Source organism: Sylvia atricapilla, chromosome 1 (assembly GCF_009819655.1).
Source record: "Sylvia atricapilla isolate bSylAtr1 chromosome 1, bSylAtr1.pri, whole genome shotgun sequence".
NCBI lineage: Eukaryota > Metazoa > Chordata > Aves > Passeriformes > Sylviidae > Sylvia > Sylvia atricapilla.
In genome coordinates this window covers 22072032-22085472 of record NC_089140.1, presented here as the reverse complement: position 1 = coordinate 22085472, position 13441 = coordinate 22072032, and the positions used below count along the sequence as shown (strand labels likewise).

The 13441-nt window shown below is 36.4% G+C and overlaps 1 protein-coding gene across 1 annotated transcript in view; it reads right to left on the bottom strand.

The window, feature by feature from the left end:
- Nucleotides 1-13441, bottom strand: part of ZNF804B (zinc finger protein 804B) — a 221808-nt gene that overhangs the window by 28407 nt on the left and 179960 nt on the right. The gene's annotated exons all lie outside the window — the stretch shown is intronic.

The following is a 13441-nucleotide window of genomic DNA, read 5'->3' as shown; positions in this document are numbered from 1 at the left end:
GCACCTTCCATCAGCCACGTTACAAGCCCCAGACAGCCGGAGCACCAGACTCCAACCCAAACATGCTAAGGAGGTTTTGGTCTTAAACAGGGTTCAGTAAAGGAGTTGTGTTTCTTGGGGAATTGTTCTTACTACTCATTGTAGGTTCTGCAGTAAGACAAGTAGGGAGGAACGGGGTGCAGAGAAATGCCATCAGGATACTGCCTAGCTCCTGGAAAGCTGAGCAGTGAAGGAGAAGTAAGGTCCCAGTGCTAGCTAGCCTGTTAACTCTGACACCACCCCAGACTGGCCAAATATCTGCTTGCTCTCTCAGGTACTATTGCTCACAAGAAATTTACTGCTTTAATCTGATACTATGGCAGATTTTCCTTTGTGTTCTGCTTTCTGACTTCTGTAAAATACTCAGTGGGGCCAGGCAGCAGATTGCTATGGCTGGCTGAGATTTCCCTGGAGCAGAGCTCCCTCTGCAAGAGCCTTTTCTGTTCTTCCCTGTCCTTCCTGACATCTGCGTGAAGGGACACACCATCCAGCCTAACCAAACTGAGAGTAACCCTCTCCTACTTGACACAGGCCACAGTCACTGAGGAGAGCACTAACTCATACCCAGGCTCATGCAAACACAGCTAGAAACTGGGAAAACACAATTGGTTCCTACACAGTTGCCTTCCATATCTCTTTAGTGACACAAGTGAGCGCTATGTAGAGTTAAGTGCTTCAATTTAATACAAAATATTAGGTTAAAAGAGAAAATTTCAAACATATGAGCCAGAAGTTACTGCGCTCAAATTAACGCACTCAAATAAAGGGCCTGATATGCAAAATTGGGATCAGCCTTTGTCAATGTTATTTCCTTTAGAAGTCCTTCATTATACTGTTGTTGTTATTATTATGACACTTCCTTAAACATTTTGCATTAAAGTACAAACTTCTGATATGGAAAACAAGAACAAAAAAGTTGGTAGAAGCTATTCATTTTATATTCATATTGACAAACTGATATTTCTTGAGTGTATGTAATATATTGCCAGAGATTGCAGTAATTCATCATTTACTGTATCATTTTATTCTCCTAAAGAAATGAGTACTTTCTGCTGCCAGGCTTTCCACGCAATGCAGTCAGTATTGTCTGCTGTCCACACGCTTTCACCACTCTTTGCGTGACAAACTCAGGGTACGTGAAAGCCAGGACACACTGCTCATCTGGGACAGCCTGCTCTTAGCACATCACACTGCCCAGCACAGCTCCAGGGACCAGAGCAGGGTGGAGGCTGGTGTTTGGGTTTGGTAGGTTAACATGAACCTGCATTTTGAGCCCTTCAGAGATGGAACGACTTTCTTAAATGAGTGACACGATTCAAATCTGAGACTTGGCCAAGCAACCAATGCTGGTTTGTCAGTGTGACACACTGAACTTTGCACAGATCTGGCCTATAAGCCCTTCTGTTTTGCCCTGGTCTTTATACCCTTAAATTGAGTGTGAGTAGGTCTTTTTTACACCACAGTTTTAGAGGCTGCCTTTGCTGGTGAGATTAACTTCATCTAAACTCGGCTGTCTAGAAGTTAGGTGTATGGGTAAGACAGTATCCTAAGCTTCTTCTGTAAAACCCAGAGAAATGCTAGACACTGCCAAATGGTTATTAATCCCATCTATTTCAAAAACCCCATTCTAGGATGAGATTAAATTCTCCAGAAGTTCTATCTCTCCGACCACTGCAAGGCTCTAAATTACCAAACTGGCCTACATCCTTAGTTCTTAGATTGCTGAACTCAAAGATAATAAATTCTATATTGTATTTCTTTAGATTCAATTCTAAATCTCCCCATGAAACCTGCATTAACTGACCTTCTTGAAGACAGGAGGTCAAAGGGGAACACTGTGCCCAGAATTTTGATTTTGCATCTTATAGATGATACCAATGACATGCCAGTTTCTCCCTGAGGATGAAAATAAATTTCTTTCCTGCAAGCATATAGCTCAGGTAGGTCAATATACTATATAGTACACTCAGAAAACAACCAACCCGAGCTAACATTTCTCCACTTGAGAGGCTGCTCCATTATGGTAGTTAATCCTTGATTGTATCAGGGAGAAATATTCTCACAATCAAATAGTTAAATAGCTTTCATTAGTTATTTAAATTTACAGAGCCCATTAAAAAGTGATACTTTTCAGCTTATGCTTCAGACCCATTGTTTTGCTAGCATTAATTATTCACCAGGCCTCTGATATAATTAAAATGCATAAATTAGAATGTGGATGCAATAGTATTAATTATGCAGAGATGTCTTCCCTGAAAGTCAAGTGTTGGAGGCAACATATTTTTATTCTAAACTGCTAAAAATGTAAGTTTTGCACTCACTGGAAGCCAGCCAAAGCATAATTGTTTTGCAGGAGGGGTTGTGCTTTTTGTTGTTGGGGTGGGGGTTTTTTTGTTGGTTTTTGTTGGTTTTTTTGTTTGTTTTGGTTTGTTTTGGTTTGTTTTTGTTTTTGTTTTTTTGTTTTAGTTTTTTTTTGTTTGTTTGTTTTTTTTTTGTTGGGTTTTTTTTTGTTTTGTTTTGTTTTTTTGCTTGGTCTGAACTGTCAATTAAATGTTTACAACCTGCTCCATCTTTCCTTCTGCTGAAGGAGAAACCTAATTGTTTGGGGTGAAAGCACCACACTACTGTCTGTAAAGCACAACTAAAACTGCTGCTCATGAGCATTCCAAACTGCCAACTTTATCTTTCTCAGCAGAAATTAATACAGTTCCCTTCACATAACGATGTTTTAAAATAGCAACAAGGCAGCTCCCAGGTGCATCCTAAGATAATCACAACTACCTCCATTGCCTTATTGCTTAATTATGCTTGTCTACCATGGCAAAATATATGACTTCCTGCTTGCTTATCGATCAGATGCAGGGAAATTGAATGCCACATCACATACTTTAGAAAGGTCATGGATCTTTCTTTTCCTACAAAGACATAAGAACTTCTAGCACTACTGTAAATTGTTATGGCTGTTATGCATAGTCAAATTAATTTTCACATACTTCTAATATCATCTCACTGGGATTGAGAATTAACCACTGATGGTTAATTCTGGCATGACAAATGTGATGATACAAAAGAAAGTTTTGGAATTGCCCCTGTAGAAAGCATGTGTGATCATGAAGATCTGACCACACAAATGCAGACAACAGGCAGGCAGGAAAGATGCACCAAGGCATTTCGAACTGTGGATCTTCTATGATAAGGAATATATGTGTAGCACTTTCATAAAATTTATTCTGGATCATACTCTCCTTAGTAATGGCACATAGCCTGGGTAGACGCATGTATAAGACAATAGAAGTTAGCAGTTCTGTCTTTGAGTCATGGACAACAGTGGTGCAAGCTGATGTAAGGGGTGATGCCATCCTTGGAGGCAAGAACTAGAAATTGTGGATTAACCAACTTCTGTGGTGCTGGATGCAGACAGTGTAATGTATAAGGATAAATAAGGGCAGAATATGTCTCTGAACGCATTTTTTCTAGAAGCCTGAAAAATGGTTTCATGTTATAGGTTGTAATTGCATTCACATCAATTTGACCCACAGAGATACATAACTGTAATAATTGTTTACATATTGGATTAATTTGAAAAAATACTTCTCTAACATGTTAGGCTAGAAGTGCTTTCACTTAGAAGCTACTTTGCAGTATGATTCGTATTGTGAAAATGCAATTAATGGTAGCTGACATTTCATTTTCTAATATAGAGAAAATCAATGAAAAATCCCATGTAACTGAGTTTTCTTGAATGTTGCCACTGACATTTAGTCAATTAGAAATCATTTATTAAATCCAGAGTCTGTAATAGATGTTTAATAGACTGCATGGCCATTAAAGGATGCTGACCTACACAAAACAATATCACATTTCTTGTCTCAGTAACTGATAGTAAATACATCTGCAATGTTCAAATGGACTAAGGTGAAAAGTAGGTCACTTGATACAATAAAACTTGCAGAGGCAATTTTCTACAAACCCATGGATTTCTATAAATATAGTGGAGTGAATGCATGTTGCTTGTAATATAATATGAGAAAAATACAGTATCATTAGCCTGCTTTTGATTACCTATTTCTAAATTGGAATGCAAAATTAGTGACAGAACAGGTAACCCACATTAATGCAGAGCTAAGTGAAAGACTGCTCCCTCTTTGGGGACATAAGCAATCAGAGTTTGGTAACAAATACAATTTTGTGGGCCAGATTAGATATGAATGGAAGTTTTAAATACTCATGCAACTACTCAAGTGCCTCCTGGGGGTTCTCAGGCAAGAGGTTAAAGGAGAAATAGGACAAATATAAGCACATGAATTTGCTACAGATTACAATCTCCATCTCAGCTTTTTAAACAAAATTTCATTACTGATTTAGATGACAAAATTAATTATGATTTAAAATGCTTTAGGGACCAGGATCAAGATTCAAAATACTGTAATAATCTTCAGATATGATCTTAAATCAGCAAGATAAAATTCAGTAAGATGTGTGTCAAATGTTGCACTTTGGAGGGGAAAATCACATTCATCATTACAAGATTGGGAATGGCTGAGTAAATGGAAATGCAGGGGAAAAGGTCCAAGAAGTAGAGTGGAAAAGAAATCAAATGAAAGTCAACAACGAAAGTCAAGGTAAATCACATTCTGACATGTTAATAGTAATAAGTAAGATGCTGAGGGTGATTATTCCACTTGATTCAGTATTGGTGAAATGTCAGCTGTAAAATACTATTTGGTGCATCTACATTAGCAAATGACATGGCTTCTAGAATCTGGCCCTGTATCATTCCCACTTCACATGTGGGAGTGGAATTTGCTCATTTCCAGGCCTTTTTCATTTCAGAGTTTCCTTTGAGATAATAATGATTGCTGTCCCAGAATAACATTCAGTGCAGGTACCACACTCTACAGGCAGCAAGGACCATGCTCTAGAGGCAACCTCTCCATGCCCTGTACAGTCTTATGAAAACCCAAATGATTTTCTCAAAGAAAGCAACACTTGGAGGCCATAGAAACACCTGCAGCATCATGTAAGAGAACAACTACCCCAGAAATGGTTTAATGTAGCGCTTAGACTTCTTCATACAGACTGAAATAAATACAAATATAATAATTACACCTAACAGTACCAGACAGACTTGAGGATACTTAGGGAAATATGGACATACAGATATTTTGCCCTGGGGTGTATGTGCTTTTTGGGAAGAGCAAAGTGTAGATAAAGCCTTTGAGTCAGTTTGCTTCCCACAATTTGAAAAAGACATAGATGTGCTTGAGAGATCTTTGAGCAGAAGTGTAGGGATAAGGGGTTTAAAAGCTAGTTACATGCCTAAATTAGGCAAACTAGACCTTTATCTATAATTCATATTTTCATTGGATCATTAATGTGAGCACTTGTAAATAACATTTTTGAGGGAAATTTATAGAATTGCCCAGGTTGGTACATCTCTGGGTGGTCAGCTGTGCATAGATGTGTAGAAGCAACAGTCATAGAACCTTCATTTTGAGTGCTTGTTCATATATCTTCCAAATTCACCAGTTTTAGGGATACCTGCACATAATTTTTATGTCCTTATATATTTTCCTCTGCAGCTAGAGCGAGATAGATTTTAAAAGATGTTTAAAACTCAGCAGGCAGGTGATAGAATGCAGGATGTAATCAAAGTACTTGTGTGCAGTGTGAGGTTTGAGTATCACAAAAATGTCCTGATATTAAGACATGTAACTGAACATCAGGTTGGTTGAAATTAATGAACTTGTCCCTGAAAGGTCTCTTTTTTTTCTCCCTGGAGAAGGCTGTTCTCCTACCTAAAGAGTTTCCTAGGGAAGTTTAGCTGTGGAGATGGAATAAAAAGCAAGTGATTTGTTCAGCTGCAATAGCTGGCAGTATAGAACATTTTCATTTATCTCACATATGTTCTGCCATTCTCCACCTCGAAAACTCAATGCATAGTTTCAGCCACTGTGGGATCTAGAGTGAGGATTTACAGAGCGGTCTATTGCAAAGGATTTTTCTTCAAAGGCAGTAAATGCTGCCATTCTCATCTGACTCATAGAGGGCAACACCTAACTTCTGCAAATAAATGCATCTTCATGGTTTTCACACTCAGTGCCAATTATCAAAACATTTTCAATCACAGGCACGTCCATTTGCTTCTGGAATGCTGAGAAGTGCAATGCTCTTAGCAGGTCTTATGTGCCTCTCAGAGTACAACCCTGCTGGGACTAATAGAATGTGTAAATCAATTCCTAGCCTATTTACTATCAAAATCATCACTGCTGATTGGAACAAACATTATAGGATGTAAGAATTCAAAGCACAGGAGCAGATCTATTTGGATCTTCAGAAAATCTTTTATTTTCTAAGACAAGTGGTTGCTCCTGGTAACTTTATATAGGAACTGGCGTTTGAGATTTTCCATACTCATTTTCAACATCATAATTGGAGCATGCAACCAGTAAAACTCTCTGTTGTGGATATACAGGGAATTTTGAAACCTCCCAGTGTGATTCAACATTTTTGTTCTCATTTTCAGAAACTGATGTAATTGAGGGAGCTGCTGATTTTCTGAAAATTTGATAAAGAGTTGACCTGCAAAGGTAGTTAGGTACCTAACTGTAATTTACATATTTTATGTATGCAGTTTAATTTTTAGAAAAATATACAATTAATCAAATTTGAGGGTTTACATAATTTTATATTGCAAAGGGAGATAACTAAAATGAAGTATGTGCTGGTTTTGGCTGGGATAGAGTTAATTTTCTTCACAGTAGTTTAGTTTTCAACTAGTGTTAAAACATGACAGAATAATTACCAAAACATAATTTATTTAACTGAGAAAAAACCGCCTGGAATTACATGAGTGCAGAAATAAGAGTTCTAGGATAAAGCCAGATTAAAGAGGATTTTAAAAATAGAGTGGAAATAACATAAATGTTCAATTTGAGAAAATCAAGGGGTAAGATGGAGATCAGTGATGAGTATTCTCCCCACAGGTCCATATTAGCACCAATGCTGTTCAATAACATCCCAGATGACATGGTGGGATCAAGTGCACCTACAGGAAGTTTGCAGTTGACAAGAAGCTGGTGATGGGGTTGACACACCTGAGGGATGAGATGCCACCCAGAGAGAACTGGACAAGCTCAATAAGTGGTGCATGTGAATATTATGAGGTTCAACAATGCCAAATGTAAGGTCCTGCACATGAGTGAGGACAACCCCCAGTTGTCAAAGAAGGTGATAAAGGATCTGCTTCCATGTATTAACCAACTACTGAGATGCAGTTAAAGGAGAAATTGATTTGAATAAAGCAAATACACACTTTCCAACAGACTGGGAAATACACTCAGGCATAAAGACCAAATGATATGTATAAATCCTTCATTATATTTAGGCTGGAATCCATAAGGTTTCTCATCATCAGTGGAAGAGACTTGAGGACGACTTTCACATTGAAGTTGTAGGTGTCATTTTAAGATGAAACATGATGTATTTCTGAGGGGGAATATATGATGTGATTTGGTTGACTGAATTTCATTTGAAGATTTAGGAAAATCTAAAGTTATACTAAATCTGCTTAATGATTAATGTCTTGCTGTTTGATTTTTATCTCTGGGCCTCATTGTTAATCTATGCCCTATATTAATGCTAGCATTAGCATTTGACTTATTGCTTTGAAGGAGTTTTCAAGCATAAAGTCATTAAAGAACAATTTCAAAATACAAATGCTGCCATTAAAGAACAAAAAAAATTGTTGCAATTGAGTAACTAGAGCAACAGCCCTAAGAAGATGAAGAAATATGACTCGAGAGCCTGGGAACAAAAAGGGCATCAGAACTGTCAAAATTACTGGTGGTAGAAGCTGAAACAATTTCTGAGATAACTGGAAACAGATGTGGGTTTTTTACTGTTCATATTATATTCTAGGCATTTAAAAGAAAATTCTAAGGGCTTTATGGGTAAGATTAAAAGATAGAAAATTATAGAGGATCTCAATATATTTTCAGTTCATCTGCAGATATGGTTCACTGATCTTACATGTCAATATGACTGTGGAAAAATGTAGATAGAATAGAAATGGGTTTTTTTTAAGTTGGACAAAAGAACTGTTCCTGTTATGCAGAAGAAGAAAAAACCCCATCATTCACTTTTTCCTTATACTCCTGCTTTTCTGCCCAAATGTGAGTCCTTCAGTGAATCTGATTGTGACATTTTTGTCTGCCTTCTTTTCAAAGTCAATTCCTTCAATTTGTTCACTGATTCATACTACTTTCTCTCCCCTCCTCTCAGGTGATCATTTCTTTTACTCCTTTTCTGATGAGTGAGGTATTATCAATTAATCTGAAGAGTTAGTCCTTCATTTAGGTCTTGCCATTCTCGCTTTTTCCACTTGCAATTTTTAGAGTACAATGCCTCTTCTAGCACTGCATGTAATGGATTGATGTGATGTATTTCTTTGTCTGTCACCTCTTTTCAGATTAAATGTACTTGACATTTTTTAAGATCTTTGTACATTTTGACCTAAAGACTTATTCTCTAAAACACGATGGAATAAAACTTATATGTAGTGTCTTTCATATTTGAGCTAGCTAAAAGCATTTTGCAGCAGTGATTTTGATCATTGTTTAGGAAATTGTGTAGGAAATACAGCATTTGATATGAACATATTAATAGTTATTAATATATATGGCTGTTAGAACCATTTTTATTAAGTGCCTTTTTCACAAAATATAGGCTAATCATATCAGATAGCATTTTATAGTCTTTAATAAGAATGGAATTAAACATTTAAATCTCTCTCTTTCAGCATTGTTGGAGTCTTTCTTTGCAGATACCACAATATTAAAACCAGTTCCTGTAGTCTTATTCAATATCATAAATGATGCAATGTGTCTAATATGAGTGGTTTTCTTTGCTCATAGCAACAGAGAATAATTTTTAATTTCATGATGAAATATTAATAAACTATTAGTAAATCTAGATTGGTCAATTTCTTTCTTATGTTATGAATATTTGCAATCTACTTCAGAAAATATCTTACAGGGTAGGCATTCATCATACATTTGAATTATATTTATACCATTCACCCTCACATAAAACTCATCTATAAGATACTGCATCCTTGTTGCATTGTGTAGCATTTGATGGCAAGATTTTAACCAGAAATCGGGTTATTTCTGCACATTAGCTGTTAATGTTTTTTTTAATTACTATTATTGTTATTATTGTTATTATTATTACAATTTAACAGAAGACCAGAACACTAATTTATGATAACATGGGTTTTTCTCAGCATCTGAAGTTATCAAAGGGAAAAAGAAAGAATTCCAAATTGCTCTATGAAGTCGAAATGGAAAAACAAAGTTTACTTACACATGCATATATCCTTCACAAATGGATTCATGTGAGTTATAAAATTCTACGTACTTTTTTTGTTAACTCTGTAATTTTTTACAAGCTACATCTCCATGACCTGACCTAAAGCAAAAAAAAAGAATATTTTCATTCAGATGAAAGTATAATATTTGCATTCTGATTGGAAAAAAAATGCATGAGAGGGAGAGAGAGTGAAATAGGAAAGATATGAGTATGGCAGAAACAGAGGGTGGAAGGAAGGAAAGACAGATAGACAGACAGAAACATGGAAGGAAGGAAGGAAGGAAGGAAGGAAGGAAGGAAGGAAGGAAGGAAGGAAGGAAGGAAGGAAGGAAGGAAGGAAGGAAGGAAGGAAGGAAGGAAGGAAAGGAAGGAAGGAAAGGAAGGAAGGAAAGGAAGGAAGGAATGCTTTTTCTCCCTCTATTTTAGCCAAGTGCTTATAGCTTGAAACTCACCCTGCAGCACACATGCCAATTAAAATTAGTTGATTTTTAAACACAACTGAACACTCAACATGTAGATTAATGGCACCCTTATGGCAGTTTCCAAAGTTAAACTCCCTGTCATCTCACATTCTTCAGCCATGATGCAGGAAATAACTGCCTGGAAGGAGTTTTGGTATCCAGTGCCAAGTGATTTTCTTCAGTTTTCATGCTCAGTGTGCAACCTCTCCAGGGGTACACAACAGAATCTTTACATCCCGCAGTATCCTGTTCAATTTACAGATGATCCTGCATGACTTTGCATATCTGTTCTCTTGCCTTCCTTTTTTCTGGTCCTTCCTTTCCTTCACGTTACAACCCAAGACAGAGACAGAATTCTGGTCCTTCCTGCCAGTTTCTGTGTTTACCAGGTTGTGTAATTGGTAGTGATCTTCATTAATCAGCTTGTAAGTCTGCAATAGTTTTAATTAGTTATCCATAGGAAAAAAATTAGCCCAAATATATCTTCAGAGCAAATTCTTGGCCTTCATGAGGATGTGGAGAAACCCCCATGCTCAGTGTCAGTTGTGACACCTTGTGCCACTTACCAGCTTCTCTTTCTATGCTATCACCCAGGTCAAGGGACACATTGCAAAAGGGCATGAAGGTATCAAAAATGTTGGCCTAAAGTGCTCCACCCTTTCCTCATGTCTTGGTGAAGTCTGTTCCCAGAAGCTGTAACAAACCACAGCTGTAGCTGCCTCCGTCTCCAGCCCAGGCTCCGACATGGCCCAGCACGGCTGGACTCAATGGAAGATTTGAAACTGATTATAGTGAGACTCTAAGATCCAGCTGTAACAAGCATAATAAATGGGAAAACAAAACAAACAAAAAGGAAGATACAATTTAGATCCAGGGGGATTTACTGAGATTATTAAAATTAATAGAAAAGAGGGTCAGCACATCATTGCAAAGACAGATTTGAAAGAAAAAACAAACAAAACAAATCAAGATGTGGAAGAGGAAAATAGCTGTTTTATAAGACTATATTTTTTTTCCTGCTGTCATATTTTTTGAGTAAAATACTAATATGTTTGAAAATTGATAGCAAACATATATTGTGCTCTTGAATTCATCATGTATGATTGTTGGTATTCGGAACAGAACTGTATAATGCAACATGCAATTTAAAATAAGATGTCAGTGTCTAGGACACAAAAGATCTTAAATAGATATTTTGTTGAACAAATAAAAGATGATCCATCCTCATCTTCCCTCAAATGAATAAACTGTGTAACCTAAAGCTAATTCTATCACAAGTACTTGGTTGAGAATATGTTACCCCAGCGTAATGAGCACTTCTATAGCTGCTGTGGTGACCTAAAGCTTCCTGAGACAACAACTCAGGCAGCTGATTGCTGCTTGATGCTGTAAAATGAGGCCTCCTGGGGTGTCCATTAATCCCACGAATTTACTGAACACAGGGCAATGTAGAGGTGCTTGATTTCAGAAAAATGAGACAGGCTGGCATCTCTCAACTTGAAAGAATATTTCTGGCCTCACCATCACCAATTATAAATACAAATGGGGAGATCTAGGCTCCAAGAATATCATCATTAAATATCTTGCCTTACTGTGTCATATTTCCAAAGAATAAGTCTTAAAGAAATGACAGAATTTATATCCATTACAGACTCTCTGAATTGTTCTTTATTTTTTAACTGTGATTATGTGTTGAATGTTTAATGATTTTAACGCAATGTAAGTGAACAAAAGTAGTTACTAACTTCGATTTTTATAACCTGTTAGTCAGACCATTTGTGTGATAAAAAATACACAATCTTATTAGGTAATGGTGCAATTCCTTAATGAATATGAACACAAGTGTCTGAGCTCTCTAACACTTGATCTAATTAAAATAGATGACTCAATGAATTAATGATGAGACTTTTCCTTCCAGTATTTGAAACCTATATTATAAACTGTCTGTTCTTAACTAAAACGCAACAACAACAAAAAAATTAATATAACCTCAGTTTGCCACTGGCTTCACTGGAATGATACTTGGTTACATAGCTATGTATGAAAGCAGAAGTAGAGGAACAGCATTTTCATATGGACACTCAGTCATAGTTCAGTATTTTCATATATTCAAAATACTTATCCTGTTCTAGAAGAACAACTGACAAGTTTTGCCTTAATTTCTCTATATGTTTCACCAAGAGAAATAAAAAAAGCAACTATATCCATATATGATATATATGGTCATCTCTGTCTTTATCTTTAAGACAATTTGTCAAATGGTTGCATAAACTTATTATCCAAAACATCATTCTGAAACTTGACTGCCTTCCACAATAAGTACAGTGCCAGGACTTTGGTCTCATCCTGCTCAACTTTACAGCACTGGACCTGTATGCACCTTTCTGGAACCTGTAGGGCTGCATCAGCCATCACAGCTGTCTCTTGTGAGCCCAGTGTAAATCCAGCATGTTGAATGAGATATCATTTGGAAATAACAAGAGAAGAAATGGGCCTTTATGATTTGTCCTGCCTCAGGGATTGGGATGCCTTCCTGAAGTTAAATGGCTAAGCAGTTCCTCACAAACTTGGCCTCCCTTTCATGTCTTGCCCACTAAAAAGGTGAATTTTCTGTTCAGTTTGGGAATGTGGTACTACATTTATCCATGTCCGTTTTCTAATCACCAGGAGGACAAAGGAGTTCAGTACAACACTGTATGCTTCCAGCACCATGGAAAATGTGAAAGCAAGCACTGAATTACAGGAATGAGATTTGCCTGTAGGTTTGTGGCTGTGCCAGAAATAGCACCTCATATTCCAGCCTTAGCCCAGTGAACTGCATGACTACATCTTCAATAATTTTAGTGAGTGAAGATATCTAGAAAGCATGGAAAATGTGATAAAGGAGATGATTGGAAAATAAAGAAACAAATGACAAAGCACCGGAGGAAATGGACAAGGGAAAACATAACCATAGAAGATAACAGAAAGAAAATCTTCATGCTAATTACTGAACTGAAAAGAAACCTTAGCCTTGATATACATTCTTCAGCATTTCTCTGTTTAGTGTCTGTAGTGTTGTATGTATAACATAACCAAACTATTTTATAGTTCCATCTAATATATATATTACATACATATTATTATACTACTACAACAGTAGTAAAATAGTGCTGTAAATATGCTCTATATAATATAAAATTATTGTTAATATTACATTACTAGATTTTTACTTATGTTATTAATATTTCAAATTTGTATATGATATTATTGCATATGAGTGATAAGAACTTGGTATCACTAAATCTAAATAATGTCTTAATATTATACTCTTCTATAAGGAGAAACAGTGTGACTACTATCCCTGCTACCCATTTGGCTGGCCTAATGTGTATTTTCATAAATCATGTCAAGTAAACATATGGTGCCATGGCTTCTCGTATAGTTTTAATATTTCAAAATTTACAGCAGAGTGCAAAGTTAATGGGAATGAGTATTTGAGATTATTTTAAATGTAAAAAACACCTTATTTTAATATTTTTATTTTATGGTTAATGTTGAAAAACATCTTTTTTCAGTTCATTTTTACG